The 22,366-nt window shown below is 45.8% G+C and overlaps 1 protein-coding gene across 1 annotated transcript in view; it reads left to right on the top strand.

Moving 5' to 3' along the window:
• LOC124001333 (deubiquitinase DESI2-like) overlaps nt 1-22,366 on the top strand; it is a 1,147,470-nt gene that overhangs the window by 236,227 nt on the left and 888,877 nt on the right. The window lies entirely within an intron of this gene.

Genomic DNA, 22,366 nt, shown 5'->3' with positions numbered 1-22,366 from the left:
CCACAGTACACACTGACATAGTATCACAATATGTTGTGCCTCTGATGAAGCTCACTGCCTTAGTAATGACCTGATGCTTCAGAACAGAACGAACTGCCTTAGTAATGGCCTGATGCTTCAGAACAGAACAAACTGCCTTAGTAATGACCTGATGCTGCAGAACAGAGCAAACTGCCTTAGTAATGACACAATGACCTGATGCTTCAGAACAGAACGAACTGCCTTAGTAATGACCTGATGCTTCAGAACAGAACAAACTGCCTTAGTAATGGCCTGATGCTTCAGAATAGAATGAACTGCCTTAGTAATGGCCTGATGCTTCAGAATAGAATGAACTGCCTTAGTAATGACCTGATGCTGCAGAACAGAACGAACTGCCTTAGTAATGACCTGATGCTGCAGAACAGAACGAACTGCCTTAGTAATGACCTGATGCTGCAGAACAGAATGAACTGCCTTAGTAATGACCTGATGCTGCAGAACAGAACGAACTGCCTTAGTAATGACCTGATGCTGCAGAACAGAACGAACTGCCTTAGTAATGACCTGATGCTGCAGAATAGAAGGAACTGCCTTAGTAATGACCTGATGCTGCAGAACAGAATGAACTGCCTTAGTAATGACCTGATGCTGCAGAATAGAAGGAACTGCCTTAGTAATGACCTGATGCTGCAGAACAGAATGAACTGCCTTAGTAATGACCTGATGCTGCAGAATAGAATGAACTGCCTTAGTAATGACCTGATGCTGCAGGACAGAGCAAACTGCCTTAGTAATGACACAATGACCTGATGCTTCAGAACAGAATGAACTGCCTTAGTAATGACCTGATGCTTCAGAACAGAACGAACTGCCTTAGTAATGACCTGATGCTTCAGAACAGAAGGAACTGCCTTAGTAATGACACAATGACCTGATACTTCAGAACAGAAGGAACTGCCTTAGTAATGACACAATGACCTGATGCTTCAGAACAGAAGGAACTGCCTTAGTAATGACCTGATGCTTCAGAATAGAATGAACTGCCTTAGTAATGACCAGAACGGGTCATTAGCTTCTAACAATGCAGTAAAATCTGGTTTTAATGTCTGTGATTAAAATTTCAAACAAGTACAACAATAATTTAAATGTTATTTATTTTTATTTTTTAAAGTACACAAAACAAAAATGAATCAGGAATGTCGAATCAGATTAACACCCAAATAGCACAGTAGCAGGAATCAAGATGAAATTATATGTATGTAAACTGGAAGACTTTACTCAAGATATACTAAGAATGGTATGTCCAGCAATAGAGATATTAGAGCAGCATTAGTACAGACAGAAATTCTCAGTTTCATCAGCTGTCTGGGTGGCTGGTCTCAGACGATCCAGCAGGTGAAGAAGCAGGCTGTGCAGGTCCTGGGCTGGCGTGGATACATGTGGTCCGCGGTAGAGGCTGGTTGGACATACTGCCAAATTCTCTAAAACGACGTTGGAGGAGGTGGCTTATGGTAGAGAAATGAACATTCATTTCTCTGGCATCAGCTCTGGTGGACATTCCTGCAGTCGGCACACCAGTTGCACGCTCCCTCAAAACTTGAGACATTTGTGGCCATTGCGTTTGTGTGACCAAACTGCACATTTTAGAGTGGTCTTTTATTGTCCCCAGCACAAGGTGCACCTGTGTAATGATCATGCTGTTTAATCAGCTTCTTGATATGCCTGGCAGCTGGATGTATTATCTTGGTAAAGGAGAAATGCTCTAGGCTACTAGCATGTATGATAAACATATACAGCAATACAGGATACCCTTACATCATTTCACTGCTGTTAAAATGCAGTACAATTAAATACTGGTTGTTTAATGAATGATATCTGGTAGCTTGCCGTGTGTGTTGGCCTCTAATGAAAATGTTTTGTCTGTGTTTGCTATCTGCACTGTTTATTGTAGTGCACATTTTCTTCTGGTCCCCTGAATGCTGTTGGTGTTTCCATCATGACTAACTAGATGATTCCAAAATGATTTTGCACCTGAATTTGACAATTATATTTTCCCTTAAAGCTTTTAAGCAATTAACATAATTAACATAATGTGTGCAGTAATTGTATTTTAATTTCAGTAGCTAAATATGGAGGTAGGCATTTCAGTTCCAGCTAAAACATTGGTTGGAATAATGCTTCACACACGCAGCAGTCAACATTCCATACTGCAGTTGGGACAGAGCGGTCAACATTCCATACTGCAGTTGGAACAGAGCGGTCAACATTCCATACTGCAGTTGGAACAGAGCGGTCAACATTCCCTACTGCAGTTGGAACAGAGTTGGGACAGCGGTCAACATTCCATATGGCAGTTGGAACAGAGCGGTCAACATTCCATTTGGCAGTTGGGACAGAGTGGTCAACATTCCATATGCCAGTTGGAACAGAGCGGTCCATTCCATTTGGCAGTTGGAACAGAGCAGTCAACATTCCATATGGCAGTTGGAACAGAGCGGTCAACATTCCATATGTCAACATTCCATATGCCAGTTGGAACAGAGCGGTCAACATTCCATACTGCAGTTGGAACAGAGCGGTCAACATTCCATACTGGCAGTTGGAACAGGTCAACATTCCATACTGCAGTTGGAACAGAGTGGTCAACATTCCATATGCAGTTGGAACAGAGCGGTCAACATTCCATACTGGCAGTTGGAACAGAGCGGTCAACATTCCATATGGCAGTTGGAACAGAGTCAACATTCCATATGGTCAACATTCAACATTACTGGCAGTTGGAACAGAGCGGTCAACATTCCATACGGCAGTTGGAACAGAGCGGTCAACATTCCATATGGCAGTTGGAACAGAGTGGTCAACATTCCATACTGCAGTTGGAACAGAGTGGTCAACATTCCATATGGCAGTTGGAACAGAGTGGTCAACATTCCATATGGCAGTTGAGACAGACGTCAACATTCCATATGGCAGTTGGAACAGAGCGGTCAACATTCCATATGGCAGTTGGAACAGAGCGGTCAACATTCCATACTGCAGTTGGAACAGAGCGGTCAACATTCCATACAGCAGTTGGAACAGAGCGGTCAACATTCCATATGGCAGTTGGAACAGAGTCAACATTCCATACAGCAGGAACAGAGCGGTCAACATTCCATACTGCAGTTGGAACAGAGTGGTCAACATTCCATACTGCAGTTGGAACAGAGGGTCAACATTCCATATGGCAGTTGGGACAGAGCAGTCAACATTCCATATGGCAGTTGGAACAGAGTGGTCAACATTCCATACAGCAGTTGGAACAGAGTGGTCAACATTCCATACAGCAGTTGGAACAGAGCGGTCAACATTCCATACAGCAGTTGGAACAGAGCGGTCAACATTCCATACAGCAGTTGGAACAGAGTGGTCAACATTCCATATGGCAGTTGGGACAGAGCAGTCAACATTCCATATGGCAGTTGGAACAGAGTGGTCAACATTCCATACAGCAGTTGGAACAGAGTGGTCAACATTCCATACAGCAGTTGGAACAGAGCGGTCAACATTCCATACAGCAGTTGGAACAGAGCGGTCAACATTCCATACAGCAGTTGGAACAGAGTGGTCAACATTCCATATGGCAGTTGGAACAGAGCGGTCAACATTCCATACAGCAGTTGGAACAGAGCGGTCAACATTCCATACTGCAGTTGGAACAGAGTGGTCAACATTCCATACTGCAGTTGGAACAGAGCGGTCAACATTCCATATGGCAGTTGGGACAGAGCAGTCAACATTTCATATGGCAGTTGGGACAGAGTGGTCAACATTCCATACAGCAGTTGGAACAGAGCGGTCAACATTCCATTTGGCAGTTGGAACAGAGCGGTCAACATTCCATACGGCAGTTGGAACAGAGCGGTCAACATTCCATATCGCAGTTGGAACAGAGTGGTCAACATTCCATACTGCAGTTGGAACAGAGTGGTCAACATTCCATATGGCAGTTGGAACAGAGTGGTCAACATTCCATATGGCAGTTGAGACAGAGCGGTCAACATTCCATATGGCAGTTGGAACAGAGCGGTCAACATTCCATATGGCAGTTGGAACAGAGCGGTCAACATTCCATACTGCAGTTGGAACAGAGCGGTCAACATCCCATACAGCAGTTGGGACAGAGCGGTCAACATTCCATATGGCAGTTGGAACAGAGCGGTCAACATTCCATACAGCAGTTGGAACAGAGCGGTCAACATTCCATACTGCAGTTGGAACAGAGTGGTCAACATTCCATACTGCAGTTGGAACAGAGCGGTCAACATTCCATATGGCAGTTGGGACAGAGCAGTCAACATTCCATATGGCAGTTGGAACAGAGTGGTCAACATTCCATACAGCAGTTGGAACAGAGTGGTCAACATTCCATACAGCAGTTGGAACAGAGCGGTCAACATTCCATACAGCAGTTGGAACAGAGCGGTCAACATTCCATACAGCAGTTGGAACAGAGTGGTCAACATTCCATATGGCAGTTGGGACAGAGCAGTCAACATTCCATATGGCAGTTGGAACAGAGTGGTCAACATTCCATACAGCAGTTGGAACAGAGTGGTCAACATTCCATACAGCAGTTGGAACAGAGCGGTCAACATTCATACAGCAGTTGGAACAGAGCGGTCAACATTCCATACAGCAGTTGGAACAGAGTGGTCAACATTCCATATGGCAGTTGGAACAGAGCGGTCAACATTCCATACAGCAGTTGGAACAGAGCGGTCAACATTCCATACTGCAGTTGGAACAGAGTGGTCAACATTCCATACTGCAGTTGGAACAGAGTGGTCAACATTCCATATGGCAGTTGGGACAGAGCAGTCAACATTTCATATGGCAGTTGGGACAGAGTGGTCAACATTCCATACAGCAGTTGGAACAGAGCGGTCAACATTCCATACAGCAGTTGGAACAGAGTGGTCAACATTCCATACAGCAGTTGGATCAGAGTGGTCAACATTCCATATGGCAGTTGGAACAGAGCGGTCAACATTCCATTTGGCAGTTGGAACAGAGCGGTCAACATTCCATATGGCAGTTGGAACAGAGCGGTCAACATTCCATTTGGCAGTTGGAACAGAGTGGTCAACATTCCATATGGCAGTTGGAACAGAGCGGTCAACATTCCATTTGGCAGTTGGAACAGAGCGGTCAACATTCCATTTGGCAGTTGGAACAGAGCGGTCAACACTCCATACGGCAGTTGGAACAGAGCGGTCAACATTCCATACAGCAGTTGGAACAGAGTGGTCAACATTCCATATGGCAGTTGGAACAGAGCGGTCAACATTCCATACAGCAGTTGGAACAGAGCGGTCAACATTCCATTTGGCAGTTGGAACAGAGCAGTCAACATTCCATTTGGCAGTTGGAACAGAGCGGTCAACATTCCATATGGCAGTTGGAACAGAGTGGTCAACATTCCATACAGCAGTTGGAACAGAGCGGTCAACATTCCATACAGCAGTTGGAACAGAGCGGTCAACATTCCATACAGCAGTTGGAACAGAGTGGTCAACATTCCATATGGCAGTTGGAACAGAGCGGTCAACATTCCATACAGCAGTTGGAACAGAGCGGTCAACATTCCATACTGCAGTTGGAACAGAGTGGTCAACATTCCATACTGCAGTTGGAACAGAGCGGTCAACATTCCATATGGCAGTTGGGACAGAGCAGTCAACATTTCATATGGCAGTTGGGACAGAGTGGTCAACATTCCATACAGCAGTTGGAACAGAGCGGTCAACATTCCATTTGGCAGTTGGAACAGAGCGGTCAACATTCCATACGGCAGTTGGAACAGAGCGGTCAACATTCCATATCGCAGTTGGAACAGAGTGGTCAACATTCCATACTGCAGTTGGAACAGAGTGGTCAACATTCCATATGGCAGTTGGAACAGAGTGGTCAACATTCCATATGGCAGTTGAGACAGAGCGGTCAACATTCCATATGGCAGTTGGAACAGAGCGGTCAACATTCCATATGGCAGTTGGAACAGAGCGGTCAACATTCCATACTGCAGTTGGAACAGAGCGGTCAACATCCCATACAGCAGTTGGGACAGAGCGGTCAACATTCCATATGGCAGTTGGAACAGAGCGGTCAACATTCCATACAGCAGTTGGAACAGAGCGGTCAACATTCCATACTGCAGTTGGAACAGAGTGGTCAACATTCCATACTGCAGTTGGAACAGAGCGGTCAACATTCCATATGGCAGTTGGGACAGAGCAGTCAACATTCCATATGGCAGTTGGAACAGAGTGGTCAACATTCCATACAGCAGTTGGAACAGAGTGGTCAACATTCCATACAGCAGTTGGAACAGAGCGGTCAACATTCCATACAGCAGTTGGAACAGAGCGGTCAACATTCCATACAGCAGTTGGAACAGAGTGGTCAACATTCCATATGGCAGTTGGGACAGAGCAGTCAACATTCCATATGGCAGTTGGAACAGAGTGGTCAACATTCCATACAGCAGTTGGAACAGAGTGGTCAACATTCCATACAGCAGTTGGAACAGAGCGGTCAACATTCCATACAGCAGTTGGAACAGAGCGGTCAACATTCCATACAGCAGTTGGAACAGAGTGGTCAACATTCCATATGGCAGTTGGAACAGAGCGGTCAACATTCCATACAGCAGTTGGAACAGAGCGGTCAACATTCCATACTGCAGTTGGAACAGAGTGGTCAACATTCCATACTGCAGTTGGAACAGAGTGGTCAACATTCCATATGGCAGTTGGGACAGAGCAGTCAACATTTCATATGGCAGTTGGGACAGAGTGGTCAACATTCCATACAGCAGTTGGAACAGAGCGGTCAACATTCCATACAGCAGTTGGAACAGAGTGGTCAACATTCCATACAGCAGTTGGATCAGAGTGGTCAACATTCCATATGGCAGTTGGAACAGAGCGGTCAACATTCCATTTGGCAGTTGGAACAGAGCGGTCAACATTCCATATGGCAGTTGGAACAGAGCGGTCAACATTCCATTTGGCAGTTGGAACAGAGTGGTCAACATTCCATATGGCAGTTGGAACAGAGCGGTCAACATTCCATTTGGCAGTTGGAACAGAGCGGTCAACATTCCATTTGGCAGTTGGAACAGAGCGGTCAACACTCCATACGGCAGTTGGAACAGAGCGGTCAACAATCCATACAGCAGTTGGAACAGAGTGGTCAACATTCCATATGGCAGTTGGAACAGAGCGGTCAACATTCCATACAGCAGTTGGAACAGAGCGGTCAACATTCCATTTGGCAGTTGGAACAGAGCAGTCAACATTCCATTTGGCAGTTGGAACAGAGCGGTCAACATTCCATATGGCAGTTGGAACAGAGCGGTCAACATTCCATTTGGCAGTTGGAACAGAGCGGTCAACATTCCATATGGCAGTTGGAACAGAGCGGTCAACATTCCATTTGGCAGTTGGAACAGAGCGGTCAACATTCCATTTGGCAGTTGGAACAGAGCGGTCAACATTCCATACAGCAGTTGGAACAGAGTGGTCAACATTCCATACAGCAGTTGGAACAGAGCGGTCAACATTCCATACAGCAGTTGGAACAGAGTGGTCAACATTCCATACAGCAGTTGGATCAGAGTGGTCAACATTCCATACGGCAGTTGGAACAGAGCGGTCAACATTCCATTTGGCAGTTGGAACAGAGCGGTCAACATTCCATATGGCAGTTGGAACAGAGCGGTCAACATTCCATTTGGCAGTTGGAACAGAGCGGTCAACATTCAATTTGGCAGTTGGAACAGAGCGGTCAACATTCCATATGGCAGTTGGAACAGAGCGGTCAACATTCCATTTGGCAGTTGGAACAGAGCGGTCAACATTACATTTGGCAGTTGGAACAGAGCGGTCAACATTCCATACAGCAGTTGGAACAGAGTGGTCAACATTCCATATGGCAGTTGGAACAGAGCGGTCAACATTCCATTTGGCAGTTGGAACAGAGCGGTCAACATTTTATTTGGCAGTTGGAACAGAGCGGTCAACATTCCATATGGCAGTTGGGACAAAGCGGTCAACATTCCATATGGCAGTTGGAACAGAGCGGTCAACATTCCATACAGCAGTTGGAACAGAGCGGTCAACATTCCATACTGCAGTTGGAACAGAGTGGTCAACATTCCATACTGCAGTTGGAACAGAGCGGTCAACATTCCATATGGCAGTTGGGACAGAGCAGTCAACATTCCATATGGCAGTTGGAACAGAGTGGTCAACATTCCATACAGCAGTTGGAACAGAGTGGTCAACATTCCATACAGCAGTTGGAACAGAGCGGTCAACATTCCATACAGCAGTTGGAACAGAGCGGTCAACATTCCATACAGCAGTTGGAACAGAGTGGTCAACATTCCATATGGCAGTTGGGACAGAGCAGTCAACATTCCATATGGCAGTTGGAACAGAGTGGTCAACATTCCATACAGTAGTTGGAACAGAGTGGTCAACATTCCATACAGCAGTTGGAACAGAGCGGTCAACATTCCATACAGCAGTTGGAACAGAGCGGTCAACATTCCATACAGCAGTTGGAACAGAGTGGTCAACATTCCATATGGCAGTTGGGACAGAGCAGTCAACATTCCATATGGCAGTTGGAACAGAGTGGTCAACATTCCATACAGCAGTTGGAACAGAGCGGTCAACATTCCATACAGCAGTTGGAACAGAGCGGTCAACATTCCATACAGCAGTTGGAACAGAGCGGTCAACATTCCATACAGCAGTTGGAACAGAGTGGTCAACATTCCATATGGCAGTTGGGACAGAGCAGTCAACATTCCATATGGCAGTTGGAACAGAGTGGTCAACATTCCATACAGCAGTTGGAACAGAGTGGTCAACATTCCATACAGCAGTTGGAACAGAGCGGTCAACATTCCATACAGCAGTTGGAACAGAGCGGTCAACATTCCATACAGCAGTTGGAACAGAGTGGTCAACATTCCATACAGCAGTTGGAACAGAGCGGTCAACATTCCATACTGCAGTTGGAACAGAGTGGTCAACATTCCATACTGCAGTTGGAACAGAGCGGTCAACATTCCATATGGCAGTTGGGACAGAGCAGTCAACATTTCATATGGCAGTTGGGACAGAGTGGTCAACATTCCATACAGCAGTTGGAACAGAGTGGTCAACATTCCATACAGCAGTTGGAACAGAGCGGTCAACATTCCATACAGCAGTTGGAACAGAGTGGTCAACATTCCATACAGCAGTTGGATCAGAGTGGTCAACATTCCATATGGCAGTTGGAACAGAGCGGTCAACATTCCATTTGGCAGTTGGAACAGAGCGGTCAACATTCCATATGGCAGTTGGAACAGAGCGGTCAACATTCCATTTGGCAGTTGGAACAGAGCGGTCAACATTCCATTTGGCAGTTGGAACAGAGCGGTCAACATTCCATATGGCAGTTGGAACAGAGCGGTCAACATTCCATTTGGCAGTTGGAACAGAGCGGTCAACATTACATTTGGCAGTTGGAACAGAGCGGTCAACATTCCATACAGCAGTTGGAACAGAGTGGTCAACATTCCATATGGCAGTTGGAACAGAGCGGTCAACATTCCATTTGGCAGTTGGAACAGAGCGGTCAACATTCCATATGGCAGTTGGAACAGAGTGGTCAACATTCCATACAGCAGTTGGAACAGAGTGGTCAACATTCCATACAGCAGTTGGAACAGAGCGGTCAACATTCCATACAGCAGTTGGAACAGAGTGGTCAACATTCCATACGGCAGTTGGAACAGAGCGGTCAACATTCCATACAGCAGTTGGAACAGAGCGGTCAACATTCCATACTGCAGTTGGAACAGAGTGGTCAACATTCCATACTGCAGTTGGAACAGAGCGGTCAACATTCCATATGGCAGTTGGGACAGAGCAGTCAACATTTCATATGGCAGTTGGGACAGAGTGGTCAACATTCCATACAGCAGTTGGAACAGAGTGGTCAACATTCCATACAGCAGTTGGAACAGAGCGGTCAACATTCCATACAGCAGTTGGAACAGAGTGGTCAACATTCCATACAGCAGTTGGATCAGAGTGGTCAACATTCCATATGGCAGTTGGAACAGAGCGGTCAACATTCCATTTGGCAGTTGGAACAGAGCGGTCAACATTCCATATGGCAGTTGGAACAGAGCGGTCAACATTCCATTTGGCAGTTGGAACAGAGCGGTCAACATTCCATATGGCAGTTGGAACAGAGCAGTCAACATTCCATTTGGCAGTTGGAACAGAGCGGTCAACATTCCATATGGCAGTTGGAACAGAGTGGTCAACATTCCATACAGCAGTTGGAACAGAGCGGTCAACATTCCATACAGCAGTTGGAACAGAGCGGTCAACATTCCATACAGCAGTTGGAACAGAGTGGTCAACATTCCATATGGCAGTTGGAACAGAGCGGTCAACATTCCATACAGCAGTTGGAACAGAGCGGTCAACATTCCATACTGCAGTTGGAACAGAGTGGTCAACATTCCATACTGCAGTTGGAACAGAGCGGTCAACATTCCATATGGCAGTTGGGACAGAGCAGTCAACATTTCATATGGCAGTTGGGACAGAGTGGTCAACATTCCATACAGCAGTTGGAACAGAGCGGTCAACATTCCATTTGGCAGTTGGAACAGAGCGGTCAACATTCCATACGGCAGTTGGAACAGAGCGGTCAACATTCCATATCGCAGTTGGAACAGAGTGGTCAACATTCCATACTGCAGTTGGAACAGAGTGGTCAACATTCCATATGGCAGTTGGAACAGAGTGGTCAACATTCCATATGGCAGTTGAGACAGAGCGGTCAACATTCCATATGGCAGTTGGAACAGAGCGGTCAACATTCCATATGGCAGTTGGAACAGAGCGGTCAACATTCCATACTGCAGTTGGAACAGAGCGGTCAACATCCCATACAGCAGTTGGGACAGAGCGGTCAACATTCCATATGGCAGTTGGAACAGAGCGGTCAACATTCCATACAGCAGTTGGAACAGAGCGGTCAACATTCCATACTGCAGTTGGAACAGAGTGGTCAACATTCCATACTGCAGTTGGAACAGAGCGGTCAACATTCCATATGGCAGTTGGGACAGAGCAGTCAACATTCCATATGGCAGTTTGAACAGAGTGGTCAACATTCCATACAGCAGTTGGAACAGAGTGGTCAACATTCCATACAGCAGTTGGAACAGAGCGGTCAACATTCCATACAGCAGTTGGAACAGAGCGGTCAACATTCCATACAGCAGTTGGAACAGAGTGGTCAACATTCCATATGGCAGTTGGGACAGAGCAGTCAACATTCCATATGGCAGTTGGAACAGAGTGGTCAACATTCCATACAGCAGTTGGAACAGAGTGGTCAACATTCCATACAGCAGTTGGAACAGAGCGGTCAACATTCCATACAGCAGTTGGAACAGAGCGGTCAACATTCCATACAGCAGTTGGAACAGAGTGGTCAACATTCCATACGGCAGTTGGAACAGAGCGGTCAACATTCCATACAGCAGTTGGAACAGAGCGGTCAACATTCCATACTGCAGTTGGAACAGAGTGGTCAACATTCCATACTGCAGTTGGAACAGAGTGGTCAACATTCCATATGGCAGTTGGGACAGAGCAGTCAACATTTCATATGGCAGTTGGGACAGAGTGGTCAACATTCCATACAGCAGTTGGAACAGAGCGGTCAACATTCCATACAGCAGTTGGAACAGAGTGGTCAACATTCCATACAGCAGTTGGATCAGAGTGGTCAACATTCCATATGGCAGTTGGAACAGAGCGGTCAACATTCCATTTGGCAGTTGGAACAGAGCGGTCAACATTCCATATGGCAGTTGGAACAGAGCGGTCAACATTCCATTTGGCAGTTGGAACAGAGTGGTCAACATTCCATATGGCAGTTGGAACAGAGCGGTCAACATTCCATTTGGCAGTTGGAACAGAGCGGTCAACATTCCATTTGGCAGTTGGAACAGAGCGGTCAACACTCCATACGGCAGTTGGAACAGAGCGGTCAACATTCCATACAGCAGTTGGAACAGAGTGGTCAACATTCCATATGGCAGTTGGAACAGAGCGGTCAACATTCCATACAGCAGTTGGAACAGAGCGGTCAACATTCCATTTGGCAGTTGGAACAGAGCAGTCAACATTCCATTTGGCAGTTGGAACAGAGCGGTCAACATTCCATATGGCAGTTGGAACAGAGCGGTCAACATTCCATTTGGCAGTTGGAACAGAGCGGTCAACATTCCATATGGCAGTTGGAACAGAGCGGTCAACATTCCATTTGGCAGTTGGAACAGAGCGGTCAACATTCCATTTGGCAGTTGGAACAGAGCGGTCAACATTCCATACAGCAGTTGGAACAGAGTGGTCAACATTCCATACAGCAGTTGGAACAGAGCGGTCAACATTCCATACAGCAGTTGGAACAGAGTGGTCAACATTCCATACAGCAGTTGGATCAGAGTGGTCAACATTCCATACGGCAGTTGGAACAGAGCGGTCAACATTCCATTTGGCAGTTGGAACAGAGCGGTCAACATTCCATATGGCAGTTGGAACAGAGCGGTCAACATTCCATTTGGCAGTTGGAACAGAGCGGTCAACATTCAATTTGGCAGTTGGAACAGAGCGGTCAACATTCCATATGGCAGTTGGAACAGAGCGGTCAACATTCCATTTGGCAGTTGGAACAGAGCGGTCAACATTACATTTGGCAGTTGGAACAGAGCGGTCAACATTCCATACAGCAGTTGGAACAGAGTGGTCAACATTCCATATGGCAGTTGGAACAGAGCGGTCAACATTCCATTTGGCAGTTGGAACAGAGCGGTCAACATTTTATTTGGCAGTTGGAACAGAGCGGTCAACATTCCATATGGCAGTTGGGACAAAGCGGTCAACATTCCATATGGCAGTTGGAACAGAGCGGTCAACATTCCATACAGCAGTTGGAACAGAGCGGTCAACATTCCATACTGCAGTTGGAACAGAGTGGTCAACATTCCATACTGCAGTTGGAACAGAGCGGTCAACATTCCATATGGCAGTTGGGACAGAGCAGTCAACATTCCATATGGCAGTTGGAACAGAGTGGTCAACATTCCATACAGCAGTTGGAACAGAGTGGTCAACATTCCATACAGCAGTTGGAACAGAGCGGTCAACATTCCATACAGCAGTTGGAACAGAGCGGTCAACATTCCATACGGCAGTTGGAACAGAGTGGTCAACATTCCATATGGCAGTTGGGACAGAGCAGTCAACATTCCATATGGCAGTTGGAACAGAGTGGTCAACATTCCATACAGTAGTTGGAACAGAGTGGTCAACATTCCATACAGCAGTTGGAACAGAGCGGTCAACATTCCATACAGCAGTTGGAACAGAGCGGTCAACATTCCATACAGCAGTTGGAACAGAGTGGTCAACATTCCATATGGCAGTTGGGACAGAGCAGTCAACATTCCATATGGCAGTTGGAACAGAGTGGTCAACATTCCATACAGCAGTTGGAACAGAGTGGTCAACATTCCATACAGCAGTTGGAACAGAGCGGTCAACATTCCATACAGCAGTTGGAACAGAGCGGTCAACATTCCATACAGCAGTTGGAACAGAGTGGTCAACATTCCATATGGCAGTTGGGACAGAGCAGTCAACATTCCATATGGCAGTTGGAACAGAGTGGTCAACATTCCATACAGCAGTTGGAACAGAGTGGTCAACATTCCATACAGCAGTTGGAACAGAGCGGTCAACATTCCATACAGCAGTTGGAACAGAGCGGTCAACATTCCATACAGCAGTTGGAACAGAGTGGTCAACATTCCATACAGCAGTTGGAACAGAGCGGTCAACATTCCATACTGCAGTTGGAACAGAGTGGTCAACATTCCATACTGCAGTTGGAACAGAGCGGTCAACATTCCATATGGCAGTTGGGACAGAGCAGTCAACATTTCATATGGCAGTTGGGACAGAGTGGTCAACATTCCATACAGCAGTTGGAACAGAGTGGTCAACATTCCATACAGCAGTTGGAACAGAGCGGTCAACATTCCATACAGCAGTTGGAACAGAGTGGTCAACATTCCATACAGCAGTTGGATCAGAGTGGTCAACATTCCATATGGCAGTTGGAACAGAGCGGTCAACATTCCATTTGGCAGTTGGAACAGAGCGGTCAACATTCCATATGGCAGTTGGAACAGAGCGGTCAACATTCCATTTGGCAGTTGGAACAGAGCGGTCAACATTCCATTTGGCAGTTGGAACAGAGCGGTCAACATTCCATATGGCAGTTGGAACAGAGCGGTCAACATTCCATTTGGCAGTTGGAACAGAGCGGTCAACATTACATTTGGCAGTTGGAACAGAGCGGTCAACATTCCATTTGGCAGTTGGAACAGAGCGGTCAACATTCCATTTGGCAGTTGGAACAGAGCGGTCAACATTCCATATGGCAGTTGGGACAGAGCGGTCAACATTCCATATGGCAGTTGGAACAGAGCGGTCAACATTCCATACAGCAGTTGGAACAGAGCGGTCAACATTCCATACTGCAGTTGGAACAGAGTGGTCAACATTCCATACTGCAGTTGGAACAGAGCGGTCAACATTCCATATGGCAGTTGGGACAGAGCAGTCAACATTCCATATGGCAGTTGGAACAGAGTGGTCAACATTCCATACAGCAGTTGGAACAGAGTGGTCAACATTCCATACAGCAGTTGGAACAGAGCGGTCAACATTCCATACAGCAGTTGGAACAGAGCGGTCAACATTCCATACAGCAGTTGGAACAGAGCGGTCAACATTCCATACAGCAGTTGGAACAGAGTGGTCAACATTCCATATGGCAGTTGGGACAGAGCAGTCAACATTCCATATGGCAGTTGGAACAGAGTGGTCAACATTCCATACAGCAGTTGGAACAGAGTGGTCAACATTCCATACAGCAGTTGGAACAGAGCGGTCAACATTCCATACAGCAGTTGGAACAGAGTGGTCAACATTCCATACGGCAGTTGGAACAGAGCGGTCAACATTCCATACAGCAGTTGGAACAGAGCGGTCAACATTCCATACTGCAGTTGGAACAGAGTGGTCAACATTCCATACTGCAGTTGGAACAGAGCGGTCAACATTCCATATGGCAGTTGGGACAGAGCAGTCAACATTTCATATGGCAGTTGGGACAGAGTGGTCAACATTCCATACAGCAGTTGGAACAGAGTGGTCAACATTCCATACAGCAGTTGGAACAGAGCGGTCAACATTCCATACAGCAGTTGGAACAGAGTGGTCAACATTCCATACAGCAGTTGGATCAGAGTGGTCAACATTCCATATGGCAGTTGGAACAGAGCGGTCAACATTCCATTTGGCAGTTGGAACAGAGCGGTCAACATTCCATATGGCAGTTGGAACAGAGCGGTCAACATTCCATTTGGCAGTTGGAACAGAGCGGTCAACATTCCATATGGCAGTTGGAACAGAGCGGTCAACATTCCATTTGGCAGTTGGAACAGAGCGGTCAACATTCCATTTGGCAGTTGGAACAGAGCGGTCAACACTCCATACGGCAGTTGGAACAGAGCGGTCAACATTCCATACAGCAGTTGGAACAGAGTGGTCAACATTCCATATGGCAGTTGGAACAGAGCGGTCAACATTCCATTTGGCAGTTGGAACAGAGCGGTCAACATTCCATTTGGCAGTTGGAACAGAGCGGTCAACATTCCATATGGCAGTTGGAACAGAGCGGTCAACATTCCATTTGGCAGTTGGAACAGAGCGGTCAACATTACATTTGGCAGTTGGAACAGAGCGGTCAACATTCCATACGGCAGTTGGAACAGAGTGGTCAACATTCCATATGGCAGTTGGAACAGAGCGGTCAACATTCCATTTGGCAGTTGGAACAGAGCGGTCAACATTCCATTTGGCAGTTGGAACAGAGCGGTCAACATTCCATATGGCAGTTGGAACAGAGCGGTCAACATTCCATTTGGCAGTTGGAACAGAGTGGTCAACATTCCATATGGCAGTTGGAACAGAGCGGTCAACATTCCATTTGGCAGTTGGAACAGAGCGGTCAACATTCCATTTGGCAGTTGGAACAGAGCGGTCAACACTCCATACGGCAGTTGGAACAGAGCGGTCAACATTCCATACAGCAGTTGGAACAGAGTGGTCAACATTCCATATGGCAGTTGGAACAGAGCGGTCAACATTCCATTTGGCAGTTGGAACAGAGCGGTCAACATTCCATTTGGCAGTTGGAACAGAGCGGTCAACATTCCATTTGGCAGTTGGAACAGAGCGGTCAACATTCCATATGGCAGTTGGAACAGAGCGGTCAACATTCCATTTGGCAGTTGGAACAGAGCGGTCAACATTCCATATGGCAGTTGGAACAGAGTGGTCAACATTCCATACAGCAGTTGGATCAGAGTGGTCAACATTCCATATGGCAGTTGGAACAGAGCGGTCAACATTCCATTTGGCAGTTGGAACAGAGCGGTCAACATTCCATATGGCAGTTGGAACAGAGCGGTCAACATTCCATTTGGCAGTTGGAACAGAGCGGTCAACATTCCATATGGCAGTTGGAACAGAGCGGTCAACATTCCATTTGGCAGTTGGAACAGAGCGGTCAACATTCCATTTGGCAGTTGGAACAGAGCGGTCAACACTCCATACGGCAGTTGGAACAGAGCGGTCAACATTCCATACAGCAGTTGGAACAGAGTGGTCAACATTCCATATGGCAGTTAGAACAGAGCGGTCAACATTCCATTTGGCAGTTGGAACAGAGCGGTCAACATTCCATTTGGCAGTTGGAACAGAGCGGTCAACATTCCATTTGGCAGTTGGAACAGAGCGGTCAACATTCCATATGGCAGTTGGAACAGAGCGGTCAACATTCCATTTGGCAGTTGGAACAGAGCGGTCAACATTCCATATGGCAGTTGGAACAGAGCGGTCAACATTCCATTTGGCAGTTGGAACAGAGCGGTCAACATTCCATTTGGCAGTTGGAACAGAGCGGTCAACATTCCATATGGCAGTTGGAACAGAGCGGTCAACATTCCATTTGGCAGTTGGAACAGAGCGGTCAACATTACATTTGGCAGTTGGAACAGAGCGGTCAACATTACATTTGGCAGTTGGAACAGAGTGGTCAACATTCCATATGGCAGTTGGGACAGAGCAGTCAACATTCCATATGGCAGTTGGAACAGAGCGGTCAACATTCCATTTGGCAGTTGGAACAGAGCGGTCAACATTCCATTTGGCAGTTGGAACAGAGCGGTCAACACTCCATACGGCAGTTGGAACAGAGCGGTCAACATTCCATACAGCAGTTGGAACAGAGTGGTCAACATTCCATATGGCAGTTGGAACAGAGCGGTCAACATTCCATTTGACAGTTGGAACAGAGCGGTCAACATTCCATTTGGCAGTTGGAACAGAGCGGTCAACATTCCATTTGGCAGTTGGAACAGAGCGGTCAACATTCCATATGGCAGTTGGAACAGAGCGGTCAACATTCCATTTGGCAGTTGGAACAGAGCGGTCAACATTCCATATGGCAGTTGGAACAGAGCGGTCAACATTCCATTTGGCAGTTGGAACAGAGCGGTCAACATTCCATTTGGCAGTTGGAACAGAGCGGTCAACATTCCATATGGCAGTTGGAACAGAGCGGTCAACATTCCATTTGGCAGTTGGAACAGAGCGGTCAACATTACATTTGGCAGTTGGAACAGAGCGGTCAACATTCCATACAGCAGTTGGAACAGAGTGGTCAACATTCCATATGGCAGTTGGAACAGAGCGGTCAACATTCCATTTGGCAGTTGGAACAGAGCGGTCAACATTCCATTTGGCAGTTGGAACAGAGCGGTCAACATTCCATATGGCAGTTGGAACAGAGCGGTCAACATTCCATTTGGCAGTTGGAACAGAGTGGTCAACATTCCATATGGCAGTTGGAACAGAGCGGTCAACATTCCATTTGGCAGTTGGAACAGAGCGGTCAACATTCCATTTGGCAGTTGGAACAGAGCGGTCAACACTCCATACGGCAGTTGGAACAGAGCGGTCAACATTCCATACAGCAGTTGGAACAGAGTGGTCAACATTCCATATGGCAGTTGGAACAGAGCGGTCAACATTCAATTTGGCAGTTGGAACAGAGCGGTCAACATTCCATTTGGCAGTTGGAACAGAGCGGTCAACATTCCATTTGGCAGTTGGAACAGAGCGGTCAACATTCCATATGGCAGTTGGAACAGAGCGGTCAACATTCCATTTGGCAGTTGGAACAGAGCGGTCAACATTCCATATGGCAGTTGGAACAGAGCGGTCAACATTCCATTTGGCAGTTGGAACAGAGCGGTCAACATTCCATTTGGCAGTTGGAACAGAGCGGTCAACATTCCATATGGCAGTTGGAACAGAGCGGTCAACATTCCATTTGGCAGTTGGAACAGAGCGGTCAACATTACATTTGGCAGTTGGAACAGAGCGGTCAACATTCCATACAGCAGTTGGAACAGAGCGGTCAACACTCCATAGTGCAACAGTTTCTCGAAATTTACACAAAGAACTTTGAAAAGACTTGACTGCTAACTGATAGTCCCTGTTTTCCTGCATTCTAGTTTTACTTGTGTTTGTTGGGAGGTAAGAACATCAAGGAAAGGTTTGCTAGTTAGCTACCGTTCTCTCTCTGGCTAATCCCCCATGGAGATGGTCAATTTAAATGTTTACCTGTTGTAGCTAGCTAGCTACCGTTCTCTCTCTGGCTAATCCCCCATGGAGATGGTCAATTTAAATGTTTACCTGTTGTAGCTAGCTAGCTACCGTTTTGACATTTTGATATCTGTTTAGACAGTAAATGTGAGAGTGAGATGGGAGGGGACGGGAGGGTTGAAAATGATGATCACAATAACTTATAGAAAATATTGGGGGAGGGGGGGGGGGGTTCCACTGGCTATTTAAATTCGGGACAAATTTGAGCTGGGTCTTGGGAAAAAACAGGACCAGTGTAGCCCATTTTCTCAACTTGTACCTGATTAGAATTCAGGCCGGTGATGTGGTACTGAAGTTGGCAAACACTGTTGCAAAGCAACCAGTTGTCACGACCCACTACATCTAGAAGTTAGATGTACTCTCAATTTAATATTTATATTTGTAATTTATTTTTGTGATTATTTATGTTTTTGTATTATAAATACACATGCATACAAATAGATATGTGGTAGTAGAGTAAGGGCACGCACTTAATGTGTTGTGAAATTTGTTATGAATGTATTGTAATGTTTAAAAAAAAAAGCTTTTATTTCTCATTTATCAATTTTTTGTTGTTGGGGGGGGGGGGGTGAAGTCATGCGTCCTCCGAAACATGATCCACCTAACTGCGCTCCCTAACACCCGCCAGTTTAACCCGGAAGTCAGCCGCACGAATGTGTCGGAGGAAACACTGTTCAACTGGCGACCGGGGTCAGCCTGCAGGCACCCGGTCCGCCACAAGGAATGGCTAGGGCGCGATGAGCCTGGACGATGTTGGGCCGTCACATGGGACTCCTGGCCACGGCCGGTTGTGGCACAGTCCGGGGAAAAACCCAGGTCTGTAGTGCCTTAGACCCCCGAGCCACTCGGGAGGCCCACATGTCTCACTTTTAACCAGGAGGTGGTAGCAGTATATTATTTTGGTGGCTTTTATTTCTCATGTATCACTTTTAACCACTAGGTGGCAGCAATATATGACTTTGGTGGCAGTATCATTAACATTTGGTCATTAAGATAACAGGAGGGTTAAGGGTCAAGGCAGATGTAATTACAGACAAATACTCCATAACTATAACAGGAAGTTAAGTGGTAAGGTAGAACTGATTATTGACAAATACTCCATAACTATAACAGGAAGTTAAGTGGTAAGGTAGAACTGATTATTGACAAATACACCATAACTATAACAGGAAGTTAAGTGGTAAGGTAGAACTGATTATTGACAAATACTCCATAACTATAACAGGAGGGTTAAGGGTCAAGGCAGAAGTAATTACAGATGTTAATCTGACACCAGACAATCCATCTGAGATCGATTTAAGTGTCAGTCATGTGATTTTTTTCCCCTTTAACTCCTGTCTTACACTCTTAGAAAAACAGTTTCTATCTAGAACCTAAAAGGGTTCATTGGCTGTCCCCATAGGAGAACTCTTTGAAGAACCCCTTTTGGTTCCAGGAAGTGGCGGAGCCAGAGGGGTGTCCGGGGTGGCACTGGACACCCCTGATGTCTGATTGGCCACCCCGGGTGCCACCCCAAAATGGAATTCGCTACTGGCGGGTTGATGCTGATTGTCATCTCATTTCACCTCTTGTTGAAAGAAGCATTTATTTTTGACGTTTTCAAATCGAGGACGAGGAAGAGAGAATATTAACGTTGGTTGCGAGATACAGAAGGAGAAGAGAGAGTATTTCCACAGCTCCACGAGCTCTTTTCGCGATTGGCGAGAGCATCATATATAAAGAAGGTTTAGCATCGGGTTCAGGTTTCCTGAACAACTTTGTGTAAATTAACGTTAGACGTTTGGCTCCATTAACAAGCAGTTAATCAGATAAGAGAGACCGTTAGACGTTTGGCTCCATTAACAGACAGTTAATCAGATAAGAGAGACCGTTAGACGTTTGGCTCCATTAACAGACAGTTAATCAGATAAGAGAGACCGTTAGACGTTTGGCTCCATTAACAGACAGTTAATCAGATAAGAGAGACCGTTAGACGTTTGGCTCCATTAACAAGCAGTTAATCAGATAAGAGAGACCGTTAGACGTTTGGCTCCATTAACAGACAGTTAATCAGATAAGAGAGACCGTTAGACGTTTGGCTCCATTAACAGACAGTTAATCAGATAAGAGAGACCGTTAGACGTTTGGCTCCATTAACAGACAGTTAATCAGATAAGAGAGACCGTTAGACGTTTGGCTCCATTAACAAGCAGTTAATCAGATAAGAGAGACCGTTAGACGTTTGGCTCCATTAACAGACAGTTAATCAGATAAGAGAGACCGTTAGACGTTTGGCTCCATTAACAGACAGTTAATCAGATAAGAGAGACCGTTAGACGTTTGGCTCCATTAACAGACAGTTAATCAGATAAGAGAGACCGTTAGACGTTTGGCTCCATTAACAAGCAGTTAATCAGATAAGAGAGACCGTTAGACGTTTGGCTCCATTAACAAGCAGTTAATCAGATAAGAGAGACCGTTAGACGTTTGGCTCCATTAACAGACAGTTAATCAGATAAGAGAGACCGTTAGACGTTTGGCTCCATTAACAAGCAGTTAATCAGATAAGAGAGACCGTTAACGTTTGGCTCCATTAACAAGCAGTTAATCAGATAAGAGAGACCGTTAGACGTTTGGCTCCATTAACAAACAGTTAATCAGATAAGAGAGACCGTTAGACGTTTGGCTCCATTAACAAGCAGTTAATCAGATAAGAGAGACCGTTAGACGTTTGGCTCCATTAACAAACAGTTAATCAGATAAGAGAGACCGTTAGACGTTTGGCTCCATTAACAAACAGTTAATCAGATAAGAGAGATCAGTTCCCAGTTTAGACTAACATTAACAGACAGTTAATCAGATAAGAGAGACCGGTTCCCAGTTTAGACTAACATTAACAGACAGTTAATCAGATAAGAGAGATCAGTTCCCAGTTTAGACTAACATTAACAGACAGTTAATCAGATAAGAGAGACCGGTTCCCAGTTTAGACTAACATTAACAGACAGTTAATCAGATAAGAGAGATCGGTTCCCAGTTTAGACTAACATTAACAGACAGTTAATCAGATAAGAGAGATCAGTTCCCAGTTTAGACTAACATTAACAGACAGTTAATCAGATAAGAGAGATCAGTTCCCAGTTTAGACTAACATTAACAGACAGTTAATCAGATAAGAGAGATCAGTTCCCAGTTTAGACTAACATTAACAGACAGTTAATCAGATAAGAGAGATCAGTTCCCAGTTTAGACTAACATTAACAGACAGTTAATCAGATAAGAGAGACCGGTTCCCAGTTTAGACTAACATTAACAGACAGTTAATCAGATAAGAGAGATCAGTTCCCAGTTTAGATTAACATTAACAGACAGTTAATCAGATAAGAGAGATCAGTTCCCAGTTTAGACTAACATTAACAAACAGTTAATCAGATAAGAGAGATCAGTTCCCAGTTTAGACTAACATTAAC

This window comes from Oncorhynchus gorbuscha, linkage group LG17 (genome assembly GCF_021184085.1).
Source record: "Oncorhynchus gorbuscha isolate QuinsamMale2020 ecotype Even-year linkage group LG17, OgorEven_v1.0, whole genome shotgun sequence".
In the NCBI taxonomy this organism is placed as follows: domain Eukaryota; kingdom Metazoa; phylum Chordata; class Actinopteri; order Salmoniformes; family Salmonidae; genus Oncorhynchus; species Oncorhynchus gorbuscha.
The sequence above is the reverse complement of the archived record's forward strand: the minus strand, read 5'-3'. Positions and strand labels throughout refer to the sequence as shown.